The sequence below is a fragment of the Ahaetulla prasina genome, chromosome 10, assembly GCF_028640845.1.
Source record: "Ahaetulla prasina isolate Xishuangbanna chromosome 10, ASM2864084v1, whole genome shotgun sequence".
Classification (NCBI taxonomy): domain Eukaryota; kingdom Metazoa; phylum Chordata; class Lepidosauria; order Squamata; family Colubridae; genus Ahaetulla; species Ahaetulla prasina.
This window is the reverse complement of record NC_080548.1, coordinates 16,940,015-16,953,166: the sequence shown is the minus strand read 5'-3', so window position 1 is coordinate 16,953,166 and position 13,152 is coordinate 16,940,015. Positions and strand designations below refer to the sequence as shown.

Below are 13,152 nucleotides of genomic sequence, written 5' to 3'. Positions count from 1 at the left end.
GCGTTTCGCGGCAGCCAAGGTTCGAGAAAAGAATGCAATCGGGGCTTCCGACCCGTTGGGCAGCCGATGACTCAACACAGCGCCAACCCCATACTGAGACGCATCGCAGGAGAGGACAAGCGGCAGGTTTTCGTTGAACTGTGTAAGAACTGCGTTAGACACCAAGAGTTGCTTGACAGCCTGGAAAGCAGCAGCAGCATTCGCATTCCAAACCCACGGGGACCTGCTATCCAACAGGCGGGGGAGAGGCTCTGCAACGAAGCCTTGTGTGGCAGAAAGATTGCGTAAAGTTTAAGAGCCCCAGGAATGCCTGTAACTCTGACTTGTTGCGGGTGTCGGCGCATCAAGGATTGCCGTGGTCTTGGCCGTAGTGGGGTGTACACCCGACCTATCCACTAGGAACCCTAGGAATTCTACCTGGGGCACAGCAACTACACACTTGCTTTTCTTAACTTTGAGCCCCACATCCCTGAACTTAACTAGCACCTGGCGTAGTCTGGACATCAGTTCCGGAGTGCTTGCTGCGAAACCAACACGCCATCGAAATACGGCACCACCCCGGTATTCCGTGGAGTAGGCGTTCCATGAGGCATTGGAACAACCCTGGGGCCACACTGACGCCAAATTGAGGCGGCGACACTTGAACGCCTCGGTGAGTGACAATCGTCTGTGCTGCTGCTGTGGACTCATCCACAGGCAATTGTTGGTATGCCTGTGCTAAGTCAAGCCTCGCGAAGATGGATCCTTGCCCCAAGGAGTGCAGCAGATGCTGCACCACTGGCACTGGATATGCATGGGCTTGTAATGCTCGATTAATGGTTGCCCTATAGTCCGCGCAGATGCGGAGTACGTGAGTTGCTGAGCTGCTGAGCGAGCCAAAGTGTGAATTTCTCCTCAGAGCTATTCAGATCCCACCTTCGTCGCCAGTATTATATTCTGTGGTTTCCGTAATAATTGAGGCTCCACAGATGTTCACACATAACGTTTATTTTGACTCACAGAGACCAGCAACAACCAGCAGACCAGGCCTGCTTTGACAGCCCTCTTTTTTATTCAGCTCCAAAAGCGGGAGCCAATCAGAACAGAACAAGAAACCATCTCCACCACTAGGGGCCGCCACTGCCGGTGCAGGACATAACACCCAGGAATTCAAGTCTGGTGGCATAAGGTATTTAACCACACAAACCTAAATTAAGGAGAAGACTTGCTTCAATCCCCCAAATAGCTTGAATTTTAGCAACAGGAAGCCATGCACAGTGAACAGGTTTTCTATCAAGATTCTAACTGACTCTTATGCTGAAACAAAACATTAGGTCTCTATGGAAATTCTCAAATCGCCCAGGTCATCTTTGTCCCCAAAGTGTTTTTCCAAAAAGCAACTGGAGTTTCCTGAAAGCATTTCGCTTCTCACCGAAGAAGCTCCTTCAGTCCATTCAGTCAGAACTGAAGAAGCTCTTTGGAGGAGAAGCCAAATGTTTTCAAGGGGAAAAAAACCCGAGAAAGTGGAGTTGCCTTTTGGAAAAGCACCTTTGCTTTTATTAAGTCACGCATGCCCTCTAGTGCCTTGAGAACATAACAGCACAATAACACAATGCAATAGTAAGAGTAACACCGGATCAACTAGCCAAGCCTTAACAGGACAAACTTGAAACACTGATATGAAAGCCAATTTGTGGCTTATCAAACTGGCAAGTACATGAAATCATTTAGTATGAAATGTAGCAGTTGACGGCATATCTCGGGGGGGTGGGGTGGAGAGAGGGGGGATACCAAATTAAGGCCATCCGCAGGCCTTCAAATTAAATTTAAAAGAAAACACCCTTTTCTTTTTTTTTGCAAAACAAATAAACAAAAACAAACGCTTGCAAAAATACACCAAATCTTGAAAGTGAGCTTCCATCTCTCCTGTGTTGGACCGTTTGAGCAGTCCTTTTCAAAATGTGCAATTCCAAAGCTGCAGAGATTTGAGCATTGATTGTAAATCCTCAAGACAGGATGAATTTTGTGTTATTTCACTGCCCCACCCCAGAGAAGAGTTTAACGGTAACCAATGATGACAGTTCTACTGCCGCTGTTGCTACGGAGCTCACGGCTGCAGATGGGCTTGCCGAAAACCTCCAGAGGAGAGAGGACCTTATCAACCACCGGAACGTTCAATTAAAAGAACAATCACAGCACATAATAGCAGCTCTGTTGTTTCAACTGAAGACATTTCAGTCTACAGACTCCAGAGTAGGCAAGAAGCCACAAGAGGCGTCAATCGGTTCATTAGAGCTTTGGAGACCAACTGCTGTGGTGACCCAAGATGGCCTTTTTCAAAACACATCCTGCCATTATGATGATTCGGATCATGCCCCACAGAGCAGCGCCACCTGATTCCCAACCGCCTAGATCAGGGATCTCCAACCTTGGCAACTTGAAGACTTGTGGACTTCAACTCCCAGAATTCCTCAGCCAGCTTTGCTGGCTGAGGAATTCTGGGAGTTGAATCCTAATCTCAAGTGCCAAGGTGAGACCTGCCCTAGATCAGTGATGGCTAATCTTTTTACCGTTGCATGCTAAAAGCAAAGGGAGTGCAGGGGGGTCTCGCTCACGCGTGCCCACACCCATAATTTAATGCCCTCCGCCTCCCCCGCGCATACACACACAACCCCTCCATGTCCCGCTTTGGGCCTACGAGGCCTACCTGAAGCCTCCAAAGGCCAAAAAAAGCCCCTTTCCAAACTTCTGGTGGGTCCAGTCGGCCCGTTTTTCCCCCTCCCTGGACTCTAGAGGCTTTCTTGGAGCCTGGCGAGGGCGAAAATGGCCTCCCCCACCCTCCCAGAGGCCGTAAACGGCCCATTTCCCGACTTCCTGTGGGCCCGGTAGACCCATTTTTCACACTCCCCAGGCTCCAGAGGCTTTCTTGGAGCCTGGAAAGGACGAAAATGGCCTCCCCCACCTCCCTGGAGGCCTTCCAGAGGCCGAAAACCCTCTCTCAAAAATTCTGCACGAGCCCTGTACTTATCTGGCATCCAAAATAGGCTGTGTGGAGACTCTTGGGAGGGGAGGAGAATTGTGGTTGGGCCAGCCGAAAATCAGCTGGCCGGCACAGGTATGCGTGCTGGAGCTGAGCTAGGAAAACGGCTCACGTGCCCGCAGATATGGCTCACGGCCCTAGATGGCAGCCTCAGTGGAGGACAGCAAAACACGCTGTGAATTTGTGACTGCAACATCTAGCTAACCAGGCAAGTCACAACCTTGCTTAGCAATCACCCTGTTTAGTGAAACTTCAAAATTATGACAGCTGTTCTGAACCAGCTCCCCAAACACGAGAAACCCTCTGAAGTGAACTCAAAAATTCCTTTATTAGGAGCGACAGCAGCCCTGGCAAAAAAAGTTTCTCTCTCACTACAGGTTAACAAGTCCAGCTGGCCGAAAGATGAATAGTTGTCTTCCACATCTGTTCATCTCCACTCCCCTGCCTCTTATCCCCAGAGCTAGGGTAACTCTTCCTTCCCAAGGATTAGCCCATGGATTTCCACTGCTCTCCTCTCCTCTGCTTTCTGAGCATCTGGCACTGGACCCAGCTGTTCCTCCTCTTCCTCATCAGCCACTTCCAGACCCAAGGAGCCACCTCCAAACCCTCATCATCCACCTCTACAACCCTCTGCCAGCAAAAATGGAGCTCGGGGGGGCCACTTGCAGCCGTCTCAAGCTCCATTTTCGCTGGCAGAGACACTGCAGGCAGGTCCTTCGCGGTTTCCAGGGAGTCCCCGCAGGCCAGATCTAAGCACCCTGCGGACCTGATCCGGCCTTGAGTTTGACACCCCTGCTCTAAAGCAATATATAGTATCTAATTTTTTCCAGTCAACCATTACTAATATAGATTCGTGTATAGAGTCAGGCATTTGATTCATGGCATTTGTTCAAACTGACCAAATAATCAGATCTATCTAAAACTTCAGCTTTCTTGGCACAAATAAATTTAACAATCAGCTTCATTCATCTGCCAATTAAGAAAAAAGTTAACTACTTTTTTGTAATAATACCTGGTTAATTTATAATTGCAATATGTTAAAAGCTAAGGTTTGTACACAGACCTTTGTGTCTGTACACAGATGCAAAGCACCGGACATTTGTTTTTCTGGATTAGTTATAAAGTATAAAAAGCAAAAATAAAGAGTGTAATAAAATTAAGGCAACAGCAACTTCCTTGCAAAGAATTAATGTTTCAAAGCTACATGGGCAACAATCCAATTCTTCAGTCACCAGCAACAACACACCTATTCTGTGTTCAAATATTCAAAATATAGCCATGCTATATTGCACAGCACAATAAAGACTCTCAAAGCTGAGCTGAAAAGCCCCCAATTCAAACATTAAATAATCAATGATCAGAAACAATGAATCTCAACTCCCCGAAGAGCACCTACCAATGGTATCTTCCATTTCCTGTGACATCTTGAGTTCTGTGGAGGAGCTGAGCCAGTCCTACAAAAGAAAAAAAGCAATTAGGGGGGAAAATGTCCAATTACAATATGTTGAATATGAACTTGAGGAAGTTCCAAAACTGGACATTTTACAAAAACACCTCTACTCACACATTATAAAGTTGCCAAGGTTGAGAAGCCCTGGGCTAGATGATTTTTAGAATAGAATAGAATTTTTTATCGGCCGAGTGTGATTGGACACACAAGGAATTTGTGTTGGCGCATATGCTCTCGGAGGACATAAAAGAAAAGATACGTTCATCAAGAATCATAAGGTACAACACTTTATGATAGTCATGGAGTGGAGTGGAGTGGAGTAGAGTGGAATAGGATAGGATAGGATAGGAAAGGATAGGATAAGATAGGATAGGATAGGATAGAATAGAATAGAATAGAATAGAATAGAATAGAATAGAATAGAATAGAATAGAATAGAATAGAATAGAATAATAGAATAGAATAGAATTTTTTATTGGCCAAGTGTGATTGGACACACAAGGAATTTGTCTTGATGCATATGCTTTCAGTGTACATAAAAGAAAAGATACGTTCATCAAGAATCATAAAGTACAACATTTTATAATAGGAATGGAATGGAATAGAATAGAATAGAATAGAATAGAATAGAATAGAATAGAATAGAATAGAATAGAATAGAATAGAATAGAATAGAATAGAATTTTTTATTGGCCAAGTGTGATTGGACACACAAGGAATTTGTCTTGGTGAATATGCTCTCAGTGTACATAAAAAAAGATACGTTCATTAAGAATCATAAGGTGCAATACTTAATAATAGTCATAGGGTTCAAATAATCAATCAAATCATATTAGAAAACAGTCAATATAAATCATAAGGATACAAGCAACAAAGTCATACAGTCATAAGGGGAAGGAGATGGGTAATGGGGAACGATGAGAAGATTAATAGTAGTGCAGATTTAGTAAATAGTTTGACAGTGTTGAGGGAATTATTTGTTTAGCATGATTGTTTAGATGATTCTTGCGGTCCCAACTCCACAATCCCATGAACTGTGAGAAAGGGACATCTCCTGGGTCACACTCCAAACCAGAAATACAAGCCCATGAACTAGAAAAATAAAGAGGCACATTAAATACCCTTGCTGTGGTTTCATTATGACCCACATTGCAGTTCTGTTTCTACGCTTCCCAAGTAGCTCAATTTCACTTCCTTTTTAAGGATGTTTACCCAGCTCTGCTTCTACCGTACCCCAGGGGCTTTTCTATACTTGGAAAATGAATCCCTTCAGGAACTCCCCGAGAAGAAAGCTGAGAGAAAGAAGTGCGTGTGAGAAGCTACCAAGAAGGAAGCAATTCCTCTCCAGAAATCGTATCCCAGGTAGTCCTCGACCTACAATAGTTTGTTTAGCGACTGTTCAAAGTTACGACGGCACTGTAAAAATGGACGTATGAGCTTTTTTTCACACTTACGGCCGTTGCAGCATTCCCCACGGTCATATGATCAAAATTTAAATTAAGGCTAGGTTCTCAGGATGAATCTAACCAAAGAATTGCAGTTTCTCACTTTCAGGTTCGAGGTATATAGACAGACTTATTGTTTCCTCCTTTGTTTTCATGGCATTTAACAGGATCCTATGACCGCAGTAAATGTGCTACGTGAACCTCCAAATCTAGCTTATTAGCAATAGCGATAGCTATAGGGAATTCTGGGAGTTGAAGTCTACGCATCTTAAAATGGCTATGAGCTGGGAAACACTGGTCTACAATAAAGCCATGCAAAATAACCACTGCAGGTTACCACTTGTTCCAAACTGATGTGTGTCCTGAATCGGCCACATTCTTTTCAGCTTACGCTTCAGAAAGATTTGATTTGGATGTTAGGTTGAATTTCAGCTTCCTGCATCATAATCTCTGCCAGAAAGTTTGACATACTTGCAGCAGAAAGGCCAATTACCAATTTTCCTACATAACCGCAAAATTGGTACTTTGCTCGCTACGCACAATCGCCTAAAGGAAGAACAGCAATAGGAGCAAGAAAACAGAACGGCTTTCCACAAGGGAGCTGGCCTTAAAATGCAGAAAATAGGAAACGTTTCAGATGCTACTAATAAGGAAGCTCAGAGAAGTAGCCGTTAACAATTTCTCGCATATGAATAAAATCTTCTGTCATATTCAAGACATAAGTTTTGATATTCTAATGCATACTTAATGGGTATTCCTTTCTAGGGGAATGGAAAGTTACCATATCCATTGTTTTAAGCAGGTCAGCAGTTGTGCTATCCAGAAACCTCTAAAAGGCAATTTAAAACATTATTTTTCAACTTTATAATCAGACCAATACATGATTTCAGTAAAAGAGAATATTTGTAGCTCAGGGCTGACATGAAAGGTCGTTGGGTGTTCTCTGAGCTTGGTTATTTCCTTGCAGGCATTTCATTAACAAACTAGGTAACATCATCAATGCTAGTAAGGAATGGTAAACAGCCAGGGGTGAAATCTACTGTATTTTTCAGAGTATAAAATGCACCTTAGTTTTTGGGGAGGAAAATAAGAAAAAATCTGATTGTCAGGTGGATTGGCCTCCTGGAATACCCCCAATCAGCTGTTCCCTTTGCTCACACAAGCACGAAGCCGAAAGCACCAGCCTGAAGATGATGAGTGAGACCTCATCGAAACGTCGCCAAGATACTCTCAACCTTACACGGGAAAAGACCCAAATATGCCTACACATGTGTGTGTGTGTGTGTGTGTGTGTGTGTGTTTTCTGAGGTTTTCGCAGGTGTTTGTATGTAGGTCTTTGGTTATTCGGGTTTTCTCCCGTGTAAAATTGGAAGTGTCTTGGCGACGTTTCGACGAAGTCTCATTTGTCATCTTCAGGCTTCAGCTTCGTGCTTCTATACACACACACACACACACACACACACACGGAGATCCAAGCATGACACTAAATCACGTTCAACATGACACCAAGTTATCCATCAATCGTTGTTGATATCTGGGACATTTGATCCAAAGAGATACCTGATGAGATTTATTCTCCCTTCTCTTTTACGGGAACGTCTTTTAATTTGTGCAACCGTCTTCAGTTATTTGGGAAGAACGGGGCCTCTTGACTTTTAAATTTTCAGATGGTTTACAATATTTACTCAAGTCTTTCACAATGGAGATACTTAAAGAAGGCGCTCTAAACTGTTCACATGCAATTATACCGGCCTACTGCTAACCAAGTCACACATAGAAATGAGACTGCTAAAAAAAGATCCAGATTTGGAACAGCATGCCAGAATAGTATAAATGTTAGTGTGACGCCTTTGACACATAAACAGCCCTCGCATAAAGAAAGCGTTTAAAAATTCTAGACACTGCTACTATTCAAAACTCCACCGCCAAATATGCCCTTGATGCCGTTCCACAGAGCTTGTGTTTATTCACAGTATCTGGCACAAAAATCTTGCCAGGTACTGCTTGTGTATGCTTAAAATGATTAGGGTGTTCAAAAGGACAGTTAATTCCCCCCAGTTGAACATATGGCAAAACAATGGCAACTGGCTGTGCCCACAGCAAAAATTCTCCTGGCAGAAATGGATTGATCTGTGGATATATTTTTTTTAATTTACATTTATATCCCGCCCTTCTCCGAAGACTCAGGGCGGCTTACAGTGTATAAGGCAATAGTCTCATTCTATTTGTATATTTTACAAAGTCAACTTATTGCCCCCCTCAACAATCTGGGTCCTCATTTTACCTACCTTATAAAGGATGGAAGGCTGAGTCAACCTTGGGCCTGGTGGGATTCGAGCCTGCAGTAATTGCCGGCTGCTGTGTTCTAATAACAGGCTTCTTACAGCCTGAGCTATCACAGCCTGAGCTATCACGGGATATGTTGGGTGATTTAAAAAAATGTCTGAGTCCTCTCAACCTGCCAGTCAAAACCAGATTCTGCACTCTAACAATCTGAAGTTTTATTCAAATTCCAGGGAATAAAATGTTTATTTTTTTTTTTTAAATGCGTACTGTGCTTTCCAATATTCGTTCTTCCAAAGCATTGGATTGGGGAGGGGAGGGAGAGAGGGAGGAAGCAGGGAAATGGGCACTTGGACAATCATAACTTAGCTTATTAAAGCTGAAAACATGTGTTCCCAGTAGACTAAGAGCATGCTGTTTCTGGCCTTGTGTGTGCTGGGAGACAAGCCAAGGCTTCAGTTACTTGAGTTCCCCAATTCATTCAAACTGGAGAATAGTTTCTGGCTTTTGAACAATTGTAGCTATAACACTGGATTTAAACCCTGAAATTGTTACCCATAGGCTCCCTGACTTGAATTAAAATGGAAAAATAATCTTGCTTATTGGAATATGCGGGAGGGAGGGGAGAGGGCAGGAGGAGGAGAAGGAGAGGGAAGGGAAGGGAAGGGAAGGGAAGGGAAGGGAAGGGAAGGGAAGAGAAGAAGAGAGAGAGAAGAAGAGAGAAGAGAAGAGAGAAGAGAGAGAGAAGAGAGAGAGAGAGGAAGGAAGGAGGGAAGAGAAGAGAGAGAGGAGGAAGGAAGGGAAGGGAAGGAAGGAAGGAAGGAGGGAAGAGAAGAGAGAGAGGAAGGGAAGGGAAGAGGAATTGTGGACTCAATTACAGTCATAAATCAAGGACACACAGACACAGACACAGACACACACACACACACACACACACACACACACACCAATCCATACACATCATTCTGGGCCCAATTCAAAATGCCAGTCCTGATTTTTAAAGCTTGAAACTGGCTGGAATCAGCACAGTTCAAGGATCACTTTTGTTTTATCCTAACGGTAGACTAACATCTAAAACAAGCCTACGTGGCAGTCTTGAAGATGCCCTCAAACTCAAGGGTTAATATTATGAAAGGTACAAGACAGGGATGTCCTCTATCTCCACTATTATTTGTATTGATGCTGGAAATATTAAATGGAAATATAAGATAGGATAAAGAGATAAAAGGTATGGAAATTAAAAAGGAGGAATATAAATGACAGGCATTTGCAGACGATTTGGTGTTTATTTTAGAAGAGCCACAAGAAACAGGGCCAAAGCCATTGGAAAGAATAGAAGAATATGGTGAGGTGGCAGGATTGAAAATTAATAAAAGAGAAAACTAAGATACTAGTGACAGAGAAACAGAAAAGGGTGTTAAGGAAGAAGTTAGATATTCAGATCACAAAGAAAGAAAGATACTTAGGGATTCAACTAACAGCAAGATGTGTTAGGATTAAGGAAGGCTTGCCTGTCAATGTTGATGGGGTGGTTTTAGATATTCTTTGGTTGGTCTGTTTGCTGTTGGCTTCTTTGGCCATTTCTTGATTGGGGTATTGCTTACATGATTGATGGACTGATGCTAATCTTGGATTTAATCTGTGCTGATCTGGGTGCTGACTGCTGGTGGAGAGGTGCTGGAGTCTTTTTGTTCCCCTTCGGGTTGGATGATTGTCTCTTTTGCATCATCTATAGATGTTGTCAATGTCTATGTGTCTATGGATGGCTGATTTGTCAGAGTGCCAAGCTTCTAGAAATTCCCTGGTGGTTTGTGTTTTGTTTTGTTTTGTTTTGTTTTTTGGGACTTGGCTTGGTCTAGGATGGCCACGTTTTTCCAATTGAAACTGTGGTTAAATCTGTCTCTGTGTTGTGAAATTAAAGGATTTTCATCATGTCTTCTGACTACTAGTTGGTCTTCGTGGATGTGTTCTGCCAGTCTTCTTCTGCCTGTTTGTCCTGCACAGTGGTTGTTGAAGTCCTTACATTGTTTGTTGTAGATCAGCGGTCACCAATGGGTGGTCCGTGGACAACCGGTGGTCTGCAAGAAAATTTTGGTGGTCCATGAAAAATTATTTGCACTTTTTATATTGCACTAAATCAGGGGTCCTCAAATTATGGCCCCTGGAACGGATATGTGCACTGAACGTATGTGTTGCTGAGAGAGTCTCCCCCTTCTGGGTCTTTTTTGTGTGGGTTGGAGGGGGGCAGAAATTCTGACTTGGGGTCTGCTTCAGCCTCCTGGTGTGGGGCTTTGGGCGAAGGCTGGGGGGAAACACTGCTGGTGCCGAAGAGCCGGAGGGCCTGGTTCCAGTGGGATTACATCATGGCCTGGGACTGGCTGACCATCTCAGCCCACTGAGCCTCCAGGTGCCAGTACCTGGCCTTGCACTCCCGCAGGTCTTCCCTCTGCTTGAAAAGCTTATGCTCATAGTCCTCAGTGAGGTGCTTCTGCTGAGCCTCCTTCTTGGTCAGATCCAATTTGAACTGAGCCAGCTGTTTTGCCAACTCTTTCTCGTGGTGGCTGCTTAGCTCTTAGCTCCTGTTGGGGCCCTAAGGAGCCTGGGTGGGCAGGTGAGGAGTAGCGAGTAGAAGCCGGCAAGGTGCCCCTCAACATGAGTGACATTGAGTTGGCCATGTCCACCCAGTCACATGACCACCTTGCCACGCCCACCCACCTGGTCATTAGGCAGCTCATATTAGTGGTCCGCGGGATTTAAAATTATGAATTTAGCGGTCCCTGAGGTCTGAAAGGTTGGTGACCTCTGTTGTACATGTACTGTTTTTTTCTTCTGGAGTTGTTGGGTTTTTTGGTCTGCTTAGAATGTTTTGAAGCGCTTTAGTTGGCTTGTGTGCTATGCTGAACACTCAAGAGGGTTTTGTTTGCTTTGTTACCAGTGTAACACAACTACTTCTGTTGGAAATTTATTATAAAGCAGAACTCGCTAAGCTAAAAAACAGTGTGTGTGTGTGTGTGTGTGTGTGTGTGTGTGTGTGTGTACATACACACACATATATATATCTACACTTTCAGAGGAAAGCCATTTAGAGCAGGAGAAAAATACTGGCTTTTGAACAATTGTAGCTATAACACTGGATTTAAACCCTGAAATTGTTACCCATAGGCTCCTGACTTGAATTAAAATGGAAAAATAATCTTGCTTATTGGAATATGCGGGAGGGAGGAGAAGGAGAGGAAGGGAAGGAAGAGAAGAGAAGGAGAGGAAGGGAAGGAAGGAAGGGAAGGAAGAGAAGAGAAGAGAAGAGAAGAGAAGAGAAGAGAAGAGAAGAGAAGAGAAGAGAAGAGAAGAGAAGAGAAGAGAAGAGAAGAGAAGGAAGGGGACGGGGAAGGGAAGAGAAGGAGAGGGAAGGGAAGGGAAGGGAGGGGAAGGGAAGGGAGGGGAAGAGAAGAGAAGGGAAGGGAAGAGAAGAGAGAGGGAGAGGGGAGGGAAGGGAAGGGAAGAGGAATTGTGGACTCAATTACAGTCATAAATCAAGGACACACAGACACACAGACACACAGACACACACACCAATCCATACACATCATTCTGGGCCCAATTCAAAATGCCAGTCCTGATTTTTAAAGCTTGAAACTGGCTGGAATCAGCACAGTTCAAGGATCACTTTTGTTTTATCCTAACGGTAGACTAACATCTAAAACAAGCCTACGTGGCAGTCTTGAAGATGCCCTCAAACTCAAGGGTTAATATTATGAAAGGTACAAGACAGGGATGTCCTCTATCTCCACTATTATTTGTATTGATGCTGGAAATATTAAATGGAAATATAAGACAGGATAAAGAGATAAAAGGTGTGGAAATTAAAAAGGAGGAATATAAATGACAGGCATTTGCAGACGATTTGGTGTTTATTTTAGAAGATCCACAAGAAACAGGGCCAAAGCCATTGGAAAGAATAGAAGAATATGGTGAGGTGGCAGGATTGAAAATTAATAAAAGAGAAAACTAAGATACTAGTGACAGAGAAACAGAAAAGGGTGTTAAGGAAGAAGTTAGATATTCAGATCACAAAGAAAGAAAGATACTTAGGGATTCAACTAACAGCAAGATGTGTTAGGATTAAGGAAGGCTTGCCTGTCAATGTTGATGGGGTGGTTTTAGAGATTCTTTGGTTGGTCTGTTTGCTGTTGGCTTCTTTGGCCATTTCTTGATTGGGGTATTGCTTACATGATTGATGGACTGATGCTAACCTTGGATTTAATCTGTGCTGATCTGGGTGCTGACTGCTGGTGGAGAGGTGCTGGAGTCTTTTTGTTCCCCTTCAGGTTGGATGATTGTCTCTTTTGCATCATCTATAGATGTTGTCAATGTCTATGTGTCTATGGATGGCTGATTTGTCAGAGTGCCAAGCTTCTAGAAATTCCCTGGTGGTTTGTGTTTTGTTTTGTTTTGTTTTGTTTTTTGGGACTTGGCTTGGTCTAGGATGGCCACGTTTTTCCAATTGAAACTGTGGTTAAATCTGTCTCTGTGTTGTGAAATTAAAGGATTTTCATCATGTCTTCTGACTACTAGTTGGTCTTCGTGGATGCGTTCTGCCAGTCTTCTTCTGCCTGTTTGTCCTGCACAGTGGTTGTTGAAGTCCTTACATTGTATGTTGTAGATCAGCGGTCACCAATGGGTGGTCCGTGGACAACCGGTGGTCTGCAAGAAAATTTTGGTGGTCCGCAGAAAAATTATTTGCACTTTTTATATTGCACTAAATCAGGGGTCCTCAAATTATGGCCCCTGGAACGGATATGTGCACTGAACGTATGTGTTGCTGAGAGAGTCTCCCCCTTCTGGGTCTTTTTTGTGTGGGTTGGAGAGGGGCAGAAATTCTGACTTGGGGTCTGCTTCAGCCTCCTGGTGTGGGGCTTTGGGCGAAGGCTGGGGGGAAACACTGCTGGTGCCGAAGA

General features: G+C 43.8%; 1 protein-coding gene and 1 long non-coding RNA gene across 2 annotated transcripts in view; both read right to left on the bottom strand.

Moving 5' to 3' along the window:
- PHACTR4 (phosphatase and actin regulator 4) overlaps positions 1–13,152 on the bottom strand; it is a 130,406-nt gene that overhangs the window by 79,359 nt on the left and 37,895 nt on the right. The window lies entirely within an intron of this gene.
- Positions 1–13,152, bottom strand: part of LOC131204698 (uncharacterized) — a 55,444-nt gene that overhangs the window by 25,109 nt on the left and 17,183 nt on the right. The window contains exon 2 of the long non-coding RNA XR_009156624.1: positions 4,416–4,473. This is a non-coding gene — a long non-coding RNA (uncharacterized LOC131204698). The remainder of the gene's footprint in view (positions 1–4,415; positions 4,474–13,152) is intronic.